The 12,487-nt window shown below is 45.1% G+C and overlaps 1 protein-coding gene across 7 annotated transcripts in view; it reads left to right on the plus strand.

Annotated features, from left to right (window-relative positions):
• The window catches only part of gbf1 (golgi brefeldin A resistant guanine nucleotide exchange factor 1), a 59,930-nt gene that overhangs the window by 7,477 nt on the left and 39,966 nt on the right, over nt 1-12,487 (plus strand). The window lies entirely within an intron of this gene.

The following is a 12,487-nucleotide window of genomic DNA, read 5'->3' on the forward strand; positions in this document are numbered from 1 at the left end:
GTTCATTTTTTCCCATCACCACATCGAGGAGATAAATCAGATTCAGGTGGGACCTCGGAATTAATACAGTCAGGGTGCCTCTGAGCTCAAGGTACCTTTTCTGTCCAAAGAAAGAATGCATATTTAATCAGGTGTGCGAGAGATTTCCACCGAGGGAGGATGGCCTTTGGTGTCTGCCAATATTATCTTTCAGAAGTCTTACTGTTTGGGATTATTCAGTTTATCATAGCCAATCCCTGAGAAACTATATTAGTGTTTGTTCATCATTTAGTTAAATGCCTTGTAATGAGCGAGGAGGCCAAGGTAAATGTTACGGTGTGTTCGCCAAGTGCTGGCCAACATTGGCGCATCAGGTCACTTCTTGTACCCACTGTTCGTTGTGCGATCATAAAATCAGCTGTCACACGGTGCCAGATGCTGTACTGGATGTGATATAGGGATTCATTCTCAACTGTATTATTTCTTTTTACATCGAGACTGCAGCATATTGTCATTTGGCGCCTGAGCAAATGACAACCTGTGAGATTTGCACCCCAATGTACATATGTATTAGGTAAATAAAACAAAGAAATTTACATTATTGATTGTATATCTAAGGAGACTTATGGGAGTGACTCATTGCTGCCTGTATCATGGGTGATGTATTGGTGACCGTTGCTTAAGGGGCTTCGTTCCAACTGTCTACTGTACATTGTCTCTAACTGTAGCAGTTGATGTAATCAGGAGTTTGAAGCTTTGAGTATCCGCTAGGATTTTGGGGAGGGAGCAGTACAGGGATCACAGTAGAAATGCAGTTGCAGGTGTAAATCACAAAAGAAGCTCATTCTTCACCCCCTTAGTGGAGGCTGCCTCCGATGTCAGGAGAAGGATGCAAGTTATGGGTAGTTTTCACTTCAGACATGGTGCCTACGGGTGTTAGCCGTGCTTATTCTCTTTAGAAGACCTTGGGATTGTTCCACAGAGAAGGATTTCTCAGTTAGAGAAGTTAGAGACTTCTAACTTAAGCTAGAAGTCATGATTGTCCAATAGGGATCCTCCTTATGTTAGCTCTTTTTGCCTTCTTGACTTCTGGTTTAAGTTAACCCAGCTAACTGAGAAATCCCCCTTCATGTAACGCCCCCCCTGCGCTCAGGTAAGTGCTTGTTACTGAAACATGAACGCAAAGGAAAGAAATATGGAGGTTATTGTGCTGCTCACATTATTCAGCTATTTGCTGTTTGGAGATCTGTAGAAATGCTGCTCAAACTGGGCAGTTTGGAGGCCTTCTCTGAAAATGGATTTTATTGACAGGATTCAGAAGTTTTAGAAATACATGTCCCTTTTATTTGTAATTTGGTTAGCTTCAGCCAATTCTTGTGAAGAAGTTGGAGACAATTGATGTGAGGTTAGAGCAGTAGCTAGTCAGTCTGTGCTTTTTGCCGCTGTTGTGAGCACATGGAGTGCCTTGCATACCCCACCATTCTGCCGGTCTTTGTAGTGCCCTCCAGGGAGCACCTCTAAGATGGACAGACGCGGCTGGCTGTGATGGGGGAGCAATCAGCTATGCTTTTTTTTTTCTTGTCTTGGTCATCTTCCAAAGACCTGGTTAGTCATTTGAATGCAACAAGAAAGAATTGGTTTTTGTACTTTACCCCTTACCTGTTATGTTTTGGTTGGTGTTCGCTGCTTTAATGTTTGGTTGAAATTGGCCTCAACCCCTCCTCAGATTTATTTTGGTTCCACATATGTCGAGACCTTCCATTAGTGTTGGGAAAGGGATGAATCATGGAACCTGGAGAGATGCGTCTCATGTTTAAATTCTGTGTAACTGCTCATTTATTTCCCTGGGGCAAGTGTGAGAGCTCAGTGACAGTGGCTGAAGTACTGTGGTGGCCTGGCAAACCTCTCATCATGCTGGGTAACGTGCCCAGTATGTTCATGTCCTGGTGAAAGATGCAAGTCCAAAAAGCAGATCGGATAACAGGGCCACAATACAATCTCAGCTCTTGACAGATCAATCTCTCTCATTTTTTTTTCTTCTCTGTTTTGCAGCAACATAAACAGAAGCTTAGCCTTTTCTCCCCTGTGTCTATCTGTGGTCTGTGTGGTGGGTTTCTGTGCTCTTTGGCCTCTGTGGCCCAGCTGTCAGCTAATGAAAGCACTGTAATTCCTGCCACACAGGGTATTTTATCTTCCCTTAACAACAAAGGCCTACTGCAAAGGAAGTGTGGATTATCCATGAGTATTTCTCAGCAGCCTGCCCTGCTTAAAGGTTCCATTTTCTTCCTTGTGTTTTCCTGTGATTGACAGGAACATGTGTATAGAATGCAGCTGGAAGTATATCATCTGCAAATTTAGTTGGGTAAATATAGCAGGAGTCTTGTCAGCCCCGGAGATAAATTGTTCTGGGAAAGGAAGTGTTGTCTCTCATTCGAAAAATAATTTCCTGCACTTCTGGAACATGAATTTCTTTATTTTGAACAAAGAACATACAGTGAAAGAATCCTGTGACGGAGAAACATTTGTTGTGAGCCCCCTGCCCGCCCCTTCCAGCATGGTGGGAATCGGCCGCTGCTCCCCCTCTGCCTAAGGTGCTCAAACACCTGTGACTCTAGCAGATCACTGTGGTGGTGTGTTACCTAGATACCCACACACAGGCGCTGAGTGTACTTCACGTGTGATCCTGCTTAAAAGATATATTATGTGTTAAAGTTTCTCCTGTACTTGATGCATTCCATACTTTGGGAATATGAACAGGGTGGTTGTTCAGCTGTCCTGACATTGTGATCTTCACTTGAGCTGGTGGCTTGTCCGTCATGTGAAATAACATTGTTTTTTTGGGAAGCAGAGTGTCTTTAGAGTTCTGTATAATATGGCTGGTATTAATAATAATTTTGAATTTATACTAAATATTCATGGCACATATAGAGCACTTGCTGCCTAATGCTAGCGATTGCGCTAGTACTGTCTTAACCGTATTGGACCCCTTTTAAATTGCATTGTATTAATTTCATGGGGTGCGAAGTGGAAAATGTTCCTGTTTGAAGAATGGGGGAGGGGAAGTATACTGTCCATGTGCTTTTGCAAGCTGTTTCCTATGGGGAGATATATTTTTCCCCTTTCTCCTCATCTTCGCCTGGCTTTGTTATGCAGTAGCCATCTCCAGCCTTTGCTTTTGAAATCTTTAAATCTCCCCTCAGCCAACCTCCAGCTGCAAAGGTCAGATTTCTGACAAGTCTGCAGAGAAAGCTGTCTGACTAAATCCCCTCATTTTTATTCATACAAATATCGGTTTAGCCATTCCGACACTCCCAAGATTCAAAGAGAGATCAGGCTGTGAGTGACAGCTGGCCCGCCAGCTTTTTAACAGTAACAGGATTCACAAGCACACTTCTAATTGAGTGGTGTATCTGGGAAGACCCTGTGCCTACAGTGGGGGCAGTGAGGATGATCTGGCAGGGCGTGATGGGAGGTTTTCTGTTGGCCTTCTTAATTGCTTATTGAGGAGCCTCTGCTCAAGGTCAGTTTAATTTTAAAGCATCATTGAGCGTCATGTGATTTGCTATGGCTCTGATTATCTATGATGCTGTATCTGTATTGGACCCTGGTAGGCACTGGCATGTGAAGCATGCTTCCCTGTGGTACCAGCTCTTCCCTTGGGTACTGCGGGTGCCATGCCGCTGAGGTGTCACACCTGCGCTTCCCTCCTGAAAATAGCTGTGTACATCAATGAAACAGTTCCAGAGGAAAAATTGCCTTGATTGCTCACAGGGTTGGTTATTTGCTGTAATGCACAGGCATGTCCCCAGCTCACTATCCATCTGTGTGGTCCTCCGAACAGGTCCTGAGTCACCTGAGCAATGTTTTTGCTTCAGTGGAACGCAGCCCTTCAGCCCCACTGACACTTTGGCCGTTGATGAATTATGGGACCTGACCTCCTTTTATGGCCTTTAAGCTTACAGTCATGCCCCACCTAATGACCGGGCACATGCAAAGAATTCCACGCCGGCCTGTCGACATTTTCCGTAGCAGGTTATACGGCTTTAATTGGCCAAACTTGTCTGAATCGAGTTTTTAAGGTTGTGCGTCCAGCCAAGGCAGCTCTGTGCCTCCCCCATCATCATCGCACATGTGTGTTTCTGTCCCGATACCCCAACTGTAAGCGGGCGCCACGGTAGCAGCTCCTTAAGCGTCAGGGTCTGGCTTCCACCACACTTGTAGTGAAGCTAGTCCAGAGCTGGAGCTAAAGATCAAGGTCAAGCTTTGCGCTGAGACAGGGATGTGCAGCTGTGACGTATTCAGCGGCTCTGCATTTTGACACTGTGCCGTCGCCAAACTGAACCACAGGAACGTGGCTGGCAAATGCATGGTGGGAGGTAGTGCCATAACTCATGTCATCTGGTGGGCGGCCATCTCTGCAGCGTGTGTATTTGTGGGGAGGCTGCCCTTGTGCGCCCTTAACTGTAAGAGCTGCTATAATGAGCTGGGCTCTTTCTGCTATTTTTGTTACTGAGTTAGTAGTAGGCTGCTCTGTTTATATTCAGCATTCTAACTGGTGAATGTGCAATTAAAAATATATTTTTCCGATCATGAGAATAACCTGTCCGTTCCAGGATTAGAAAGGGCACTCTCCCCCCATGTGAAAGAATCTTTTCTTATTGTTTATTTTTAAACTCTGAGTAATAAATGTCAGGCACCCAACCAAAGCGTGGACCCAAAGTACTGCAAGTGTGTGGCCCTTGAAGAATTTACAACTGCTCTCCCTTTGCGGGGTGGTGGAGCTTTCTTTTCCATTGGCCTAACCTGAGAGTTGGCTTTCCATTATGAAGTCTGCCTGTGTCTTTCCCCTGGCCACCCCCATCAGACCTTACACCAAAGCACAGCTTTATCTTCATTTTGAGGACACTCTCGCTACTCCTCCTTCTCTCAGCCTGGCTCTTGGAGTGCAGGTAGAGGAGAGCAGGGGGAAAGCTCTAAAGGTGAGTAACCCCACGCTGTCCCTATGCAGATTCAGTGCTGCCATTTCCATTTTACATATTTAGCAGATGCTTTTGTCCAAAGTGACGTACAAATAAGGCAAATAGCACATTACAGCCATATGTGCTGTCGAGGAGTTGGCACGACATAAGTGCTACTAGGCTGAACTTCTAATGACTGCCCAGGTACAAGTGCAAGCAGTACTGGAGTAGGAACTACTCAACTGCACAAATGTACAACAACTACACAACTTTTTATGAAGTAAGAACATTGAATGAACATACTCGCCTTAGGTTAGTAGAGGAATTCATGGAACAGATGGGTCTTGGCATTTCCTGAAGGTTGAGAGGGTGTCTGATGACCAGGTGTGGTTTGGCAGCTCATTCCACCATTAGGGAGTCAACCACACAAGATCCTGTCAGCCTTTTGGATGTGAGAATCCTTGCAGGAACACGCATATTTCCATGTTTAATCTTGTGTTGACTTGTGAAGGATGTGTTGTCCTTGGGGTCAGGTTGGCTTTCATGGCCTTTCCTAAGTACCAAATATGAGAGCTTCCTCCAGCTTGCTATGAAAGTAGCCCTGTATGTGTTGGTGCTTTAAGATAGTGGTCAGGTCGGGTGTTAAGTGTTAATGTCAAGCTGGTCGATGAGAAGGAGACGACCTGACTGGAGCTGGGGCTTGGTGACTTGGCACTGTGACGGGCCTCCGCTTGGTCATAGTGAAAATGTCTGAGAGTCCCTTCAGATGAGCTGCCACAAAGCACTGGTTAGTAGCAGTAAATCTGCCCAGTTAATATTCCTCTAACCTGGGACTGACAGGCCGGGCTTAGGCCCAGTTTGAAGGGGGATGCAACTGCTGTGCCGTTTCAGAGCCTCTCAACGATGTGCTGAGTGGATGAGAGTCACAGCAGAGGAGCATTAATCAGGAGCTGTGGGGGTCAGCATGTGTTGACAGGAGCAGGGGGCAAGATGCAATAAAAACACCCCTCCCAACCTTGAAGCAGCAGGAGAGACAGAAGCACCCACTTGGTCCAGACAGCGTTCACCCCAACCCCCCACCCCCACGTTGGGATGTCACTTCCCTGGGTGAATCAGGCCTGAAACATGCCTACATTTCAGTGGTCAACTACACACACAGAATTCACCCCAGAGGATGTGTGTGGGTAAAAGTGTGCTAAAAGCAGGACAAACTAACACAGCCACCCGCTTTAAATGCCACTCAGCAGACGTAATTCATGGAGCATGGTAGGCCTGGATGATTTCTTTAAAAGCGTACTAGTAGTAGTTAGTAGTTAGTAGTAGTAGTAGTAGTAGTAGTAAGTAGTAGTAGTAAGTAGTAAGTAGTAGTAGTAAGTAGTATTTTGAAAAATGGGGTCGACAATAAAATTACGGCATTTAAACCCTCCCCCCCCACCGCCATATAACGCACCTAGCACCAGCATTATAAACTCTTAAGGTCAGTACTCACTCTAGGTCAATAGATCACAGCTCAACATTTTATTTGCAGATAATAGGTAAGGGTTAATGCACTCCAAGGCGTCCATTATATGTTTTTAAACGCATAGCTGTGGAGGTGAAGAACCACCTGACACAGAGTGCATTTAAAAATGTATAATATATGACTTGGAGTGCATTAACTCTCTTATAGTACAGTTCCCACAAATTTTTTACATGTTTGTACTTGAAGACATTATTTTCATGTTTATGAATCTGAAGGTAGGCTTGAGTGGTATTATGATAAGAGCATATTGCAGTATTTCCTATTGATGACACTGTATCTTGGGGGATTTCATGATACCGGACTCATTTCTTTTTGAAATAGTCAAAATACTATATACCAAGGTGTAACTTCTGGAAACTATGAAAAATTTGATATTGCCCAAGCCAACTACTATGGGTGATATCTATGAGCACCTATGGGAGGTGGTGGAGTGGGAGATTCACATCATGAAGGTGCAGCCGACAAATCTGCAGCAACTGCCTGATGCTACCATGTCAGCATGGACCAAAGTCTCTGAGGAATGTTTCAAGCACCTTGTATCTATGCCACAGAGAATTAAGGCCGTTCTGAAGTCAAAAGGTCCAAGCCAATACTAGCAAGTAAATAAATAATAAAGTGGCCAGTTGTTGTCATTTAGCATAATGCACCACCTGCTATTGAGCAGTATTAAGAGTAAAACATGACTTATTTAGTGTTTGCCAATTATTAAACACAAACGCGCGTACGATCTCGTTTGCTTCCAGTTGAAATCCGCCAGCAGTGCACATGGCGACATTTGAGCATGCATGCCGAGTGGGTAATTTAAGTACGGGGCGATTGCGTTCAGTTGGTCAAGCACCCGTCACATGGCTGTGAAGTCGCAATAAGCATAAGCAACCAAATAAATCAAGTGGTTGGGTGTGTTAAACTTGATGGGGGGTGCAGTATAACAAGCTGCCATGCCCTTCCATGTCCTCCCAGTGAGCCCGGCCTCCATAAACAAAGGGTTAGTGGTGTTACAGGAGCCGATAACTGTACTTGCAGTGTTTCCCCTACCATTATATTAGGGGAGTGCCCTGCCCCCCCTTGAGGGTCAAGTCAATTTTATTAATTTTATTTTCTATATAGCGCCAGATCACAACAGAAGTCATTTAAGGTTACCTTTCCTATAGAACAGGTCTATACATTGTCTTTTTATCAAGCAAACTAAATAGCCATATGTTATTTTTCTTATTTACACAACAGCTTGTCATTTTTGTCTCTACACGGTCACGAGTTTACAATTCTCCTCTGTTCCCTGTATTGTGCATGGCGGAGTTCTGCCCGATGCACGTGCACAGACACGTGCGCGCACACACAGGTGAGCACACTCCCACCAGCGGACAGAGAACGCGCGTCGGAGAAATGTTGCGTCAACCACCTGAAAAGCAGACAAAAATATCTGCTATTTTTGACTGCTGTCATTAAAAGAAACACATGAACACCATGAATCCTGTCAGTGTCCATCTGCCCCCCCCCCAATCTATAAACCTAGGGGAAACACTGACATGTGCCTAAGCCCCCTCCCAACATGCTGCTGAAACGCTGGGCTTATAAACCAACACCTACTCAGCTGCTGGGTATTTCATGGCCCATCAGGACCCTGTCGCTCCCACTACGTACCTACATGTGGCTAATACACACCCGTCTTACAATACAATTACCTATGGATAATCTGGGTCTTTCTGGCTCTGCCTCTCCCCTTATGTTTATGGACGTTTATCAGTAGTGTATCGGTAGGGTGTGAATGATTGCATGTGCCATGTCAAGATTGTTTCATGATTTTAGCCCTAGAACATGGAGTTGGTGAAATTAGATCATACACTAGAGAGTGAGGCCGTCGGCAGTTGCTTTATATTCAAGGGATTTCACACCTCCTCCGTATTAACTGAATATGTTCACAATACTATAGCCCCGTCGGATGTACATCTATTTCAAGTTCCTGAGAGAAGCTAGTTGTAAATATTTGTATGGGTCCATTTGTATGTCTGTCTTAATCATGCTCTCATAAAGTGGCATGGTATGCACATGATTTTAAATTTGTCCCACCGATAAATCATCTTGCAAATCCTGCTTTTATGCATTCTGAACAAATTTGTAGTGATGTGTAACTCATCCATGCTGATGCTACATTCTCTACCAAATGTTTTGATACGCCTAATTATTACCGGAAGAGGTGATATAATTTTCTTGGGTTTATACCAGATTTGTGTTTTGTAGCTGATGGATATACAAATGAATAGCTATTGGGATAATTTGCTATGACCCAACATCCTGCCACAGTCTTTTTTGACAGTTCAAATAAATCAGATGGTCAATAATAATAATAATAATAATAATAATAATAATAATAATAATAATAATAATTCCTGTTTAATGAATTACCAATAATGTTCCTGTTTAATGAATTTCCATTAGTATGGAGAGCTTTTAAATTTCTTTTGTCCTTGTAGCTGCTAAATAATCATTAAAGCCATAATATTGTCTGCCTGTTACCTTAGAATTTCCATTGAATAAGTGTTTGAGAAAATGTTTAGGCTATAATCTGGGCTTATTCTTTGTTGATTGATACCAGTGTGTGTGTTTATGCGTGTTGGGCTTGTTATTAACTAAAACAAAAATGGATACTAAATTAAAAAAAACTAAAAAAAAAAACTATATTTACAAAAAAAATTGACTTTAAACTGCAAAAAAGTACCGCCACCCACCAACATCTTTTTACCTTGTTTAACCACAGATCTCCTCTTTTAAGAGATGAGTGCCTGCTGCGCTGTCTTTCTTCACTGTGACTTCAGTGCTTATTGCTTCCATGGTATATACCAAAACAGCTGCATGTGGTTTGCTGCGCTAATCGAATTTATTAAGCATAAGGACATGTCAAATTTATACAGATTACTAACTTTTGGGCACCGCAATACGTCTCTCATTAATATTTCAGGCATAGTACTATTCTGCTTATTGAATTGTGGGTGTAAGTAATGACCATATGGTGCCGAAAAGCCAGCGTTCATCATGTGAATCCCTGCGATGATGCAGTTTGTTGTCAAAATAATATTAACTTAAACGGTCAGTTTGATTTTCTGGAGGAAAAATATTTTAGATTAATCGACCAATTGGTAAAATAGTTAATAGATTAATTAATAGAAAAATAGTAATTAGTGGCAGCCCTACTCTCCATAACTCGCATGTAGGTGAGAGCAAGCCTGGCAGCAAATTGCAGTCACAGGCCTTGGAGCTGGGGGTTAAGGGCCCACGGATGCGTTACTATTCTGCCAAAGCTGGGCTCGAACTGGCAACCTCCTGATTACAGGCATCGGAGGCTTAGGCTGCCGAGCTACATGCTGCCCCCAAAAAGCACAAAATGTGCTTAATCAAAGCTTGTGAGCCCAAAACTGCTTTTGTTTGGTAAGTCTGCAAACCCTCAGTCATAGTGATATGGGATTCGTGTGCTTCAGAGAGTCGTTTTTTGTGGGGGTTGGACTAGATTAGTCAGTCATCAGATCGTTTAGGGCGAAGGACCCCGAGCTGTTTCTTATGGTGTTCAACATTTGAAAATTGTTTTTCCAGCAGCAGCTCCAGTGTTCTAAAAAAGGCCATCAAAACTGTTGGCCTCTAATATTTCACGATGTATTTCAGCACGAGAAAATGCCAAATTATATTTGGCCTCAATACATGTGTGGGATCTAGTGTTTAATGCTAGGTATACGCGGCTCTCCAGCTGGACATGGACACCTCGCTTGCCTGCCACACGTGCCAAGCCGCTTCTCCCTTACAGCGTCATGGAAGCCTCCGGCAAAGGCTGCTCCTCTCAGCTCTTGTTCAGTTCTATTCAGAGTGTGAAGCTGCGCCAGTAAGTGGAATCAAGGGTTTGAAAAGGAAGGACCCCTGTATGTGGGTCACGTTTGGGTTTTGAAGCACATCTTGAAGGGGAACAGGTCAGAACTTTCTTGAACTGTGGAGTTAGGTGGGGCTGGGGGTTGAGCGAACACCTGTGTGCGCCATCGAATGAATAATGGCTGGTAGTGGTGACGCGGGGGCCATCTGAGCCGGTGACATTCTCTTCTTAAATAGAAAGGGCGGCGGAGCCGGCGTCCACACAGCTGCCTTGGAGACGTGCTAACAACCGGGACAACAAGGAGGTGTTGACTGGCCTGTAAGCCAGTGGCCAAGAGGCGCTGCCAACGGTCTTTACCGCGATGCGGGTGGACGGCCGGCTGGCCAGCAGTCACCCCAGCCCGTCATGCTGGCAGTCATGTGGCCTGATGCCCTGGGCAAGGGGTGGCACTTTACCCCCTGGGAGCTTCACCTTGTCAGGGGGAAGTCTTTCCATTTACTTAAGTGGAACTTGATGAACTCAAATGTGGTTTATTTTGATGTGTGAGATGAGTCATATCACTGGGGCTGGGTGCAGTAGGAGGGGGGGGTGCAGTAGGAGGGATGCTGAGTACGCGTGATACGGGCTGTCAGGGGCTCGCTGCAAATTCTCTACATAGGAAAGTATTTTGTTCATAGTCTGCACCCTTCTCTGTAAAGTAGTCCTTTCGGTGTAAGGGTACCCTATGCTGTAAAGTAGGCCTTTCGCTGTTAGGGTACCCTATGCTGTAAAGTAGGCCTTTCGCTGTTAGGGTACCCTATGCTGTAAAGTAGGCCTTTCGTTGTTAGGGTACCCTATGCTGTAAAGTAGGCCTTTCGCTGTAAGGGTACCCTATGCTGTAAAGTAGGCCTTTCGCTGTTAGGGTACCCTATGCTGTAAAGTAGGCCTTTCGCTGTTAGGGTACCCTATGCTGTAAAGTAGGCCTTTCGCTGTTAGGGTACCCTATGCTGTAAAGTAGGCCTTTCGCTGTTAGGGTACCCTATGCTGTAAAGAAGCCCTTTCATTGTAAGGATGCCCTACCCTCTATTGAAGGCCTTTTGCTGTAAAGAAGGCCTTTTGCTGTAAGGATGCCCTGCAGTCTAAGGATAAACTGCAGACTGCAGGGACTTGCATGTTGTAGGAGTGTGTGTGAGCTGTGCTCCCTCCTCCCTACCCCCGAGTGGCTGCAGCCCCTCCTGCCATGTGCAAAGCCGCGGTGGCTTTAAGTGGCTTTAGAGTGGTTAGGGGTGCTGAAACGCCAGCCCTAAGTATCCCACCCGTGGGACACCGAATGGGTCGCCCTGCCTGCCCGCCCACTTGCATGGCCACTGCAGGGAAAGCTGAACTTCTGAACCATGCTGCTGCTGTCAAGTGTAGGTCAGGCTAATCCAACCACCACCCCTTGCAGGCAGCTGAGATGAATATGTCTGACTTTAATATAGAAACCGAACATTGCTTATCCAGCCTCTTGTCCTGGACCTTAATTGCACTTTATGTGGTTTTGATGCTGCATGATAATCGTAGGCTGCTTGACGCAGGGCCTGTCTGATGAGTGCAGATGGATCCCTGCTGTTTTAATGATTATTCTGCTAGATGAATGGTCTAATCATCAATAAAGCAGCAACTTCTGTCTCTCAGGAACAGAAAGGGCAGGTCTCTGGTTTCTGCACTGAGGTGAAGCATCATACAGCACCTCCACGCACTCCTGAAGAATGCTCCACCCATCAGAGGACCCCCCCAGTATTTATGTATGGTTGTTTTCTTTAAAGGTGACAAAGATTTTGTTTTTCTGTTTATCAGAGGTGACATGGCCAGTAGTGCGAAGGGGCCCGCGAGCCCTGTGTTGCCACAGCTAAATATACATGCCTGACAGTTCCATAGTTGCTTCCAGGAAGTTCAGTGGAAAATAAAACACAAAGCAGCATTTCTAGCTGAGTGCGTGTGAAAGGCCGCTTCTCCATGCTGAAAGGGAAAAATGCGGAGTTGAGCATTCCGCGGCGGTGATGCCGGCCAATGGGGTCGTGGAATGGGGGGCGGCAGTAGTGGTGCAACAGCCTGCAAAACTTACTTTATGGGAAAGAATTCTGCAGCGTGTTAAAAAAAGCCTGAGGAGGGACTACCCTGCACGCACCCCCCCCCCCCCAAAAAAGGTGCATT

The sequence above is a fragment of the Paramormyrops kingsleyae genome, chromosome 3 (assembly GCF_048594095.1).
Source record: "Paramormyrops kingsleyae isolate MSU_618 chromosome 3, PKINGS_0.4, whole genome shotgun sequence".
NCBI lineage: Eukaryota > Metazoa > Chordata > Actinopteri > Osteoglossiformes > Mormyridae > Paramormyrops > Paramormyrops kingsleyae.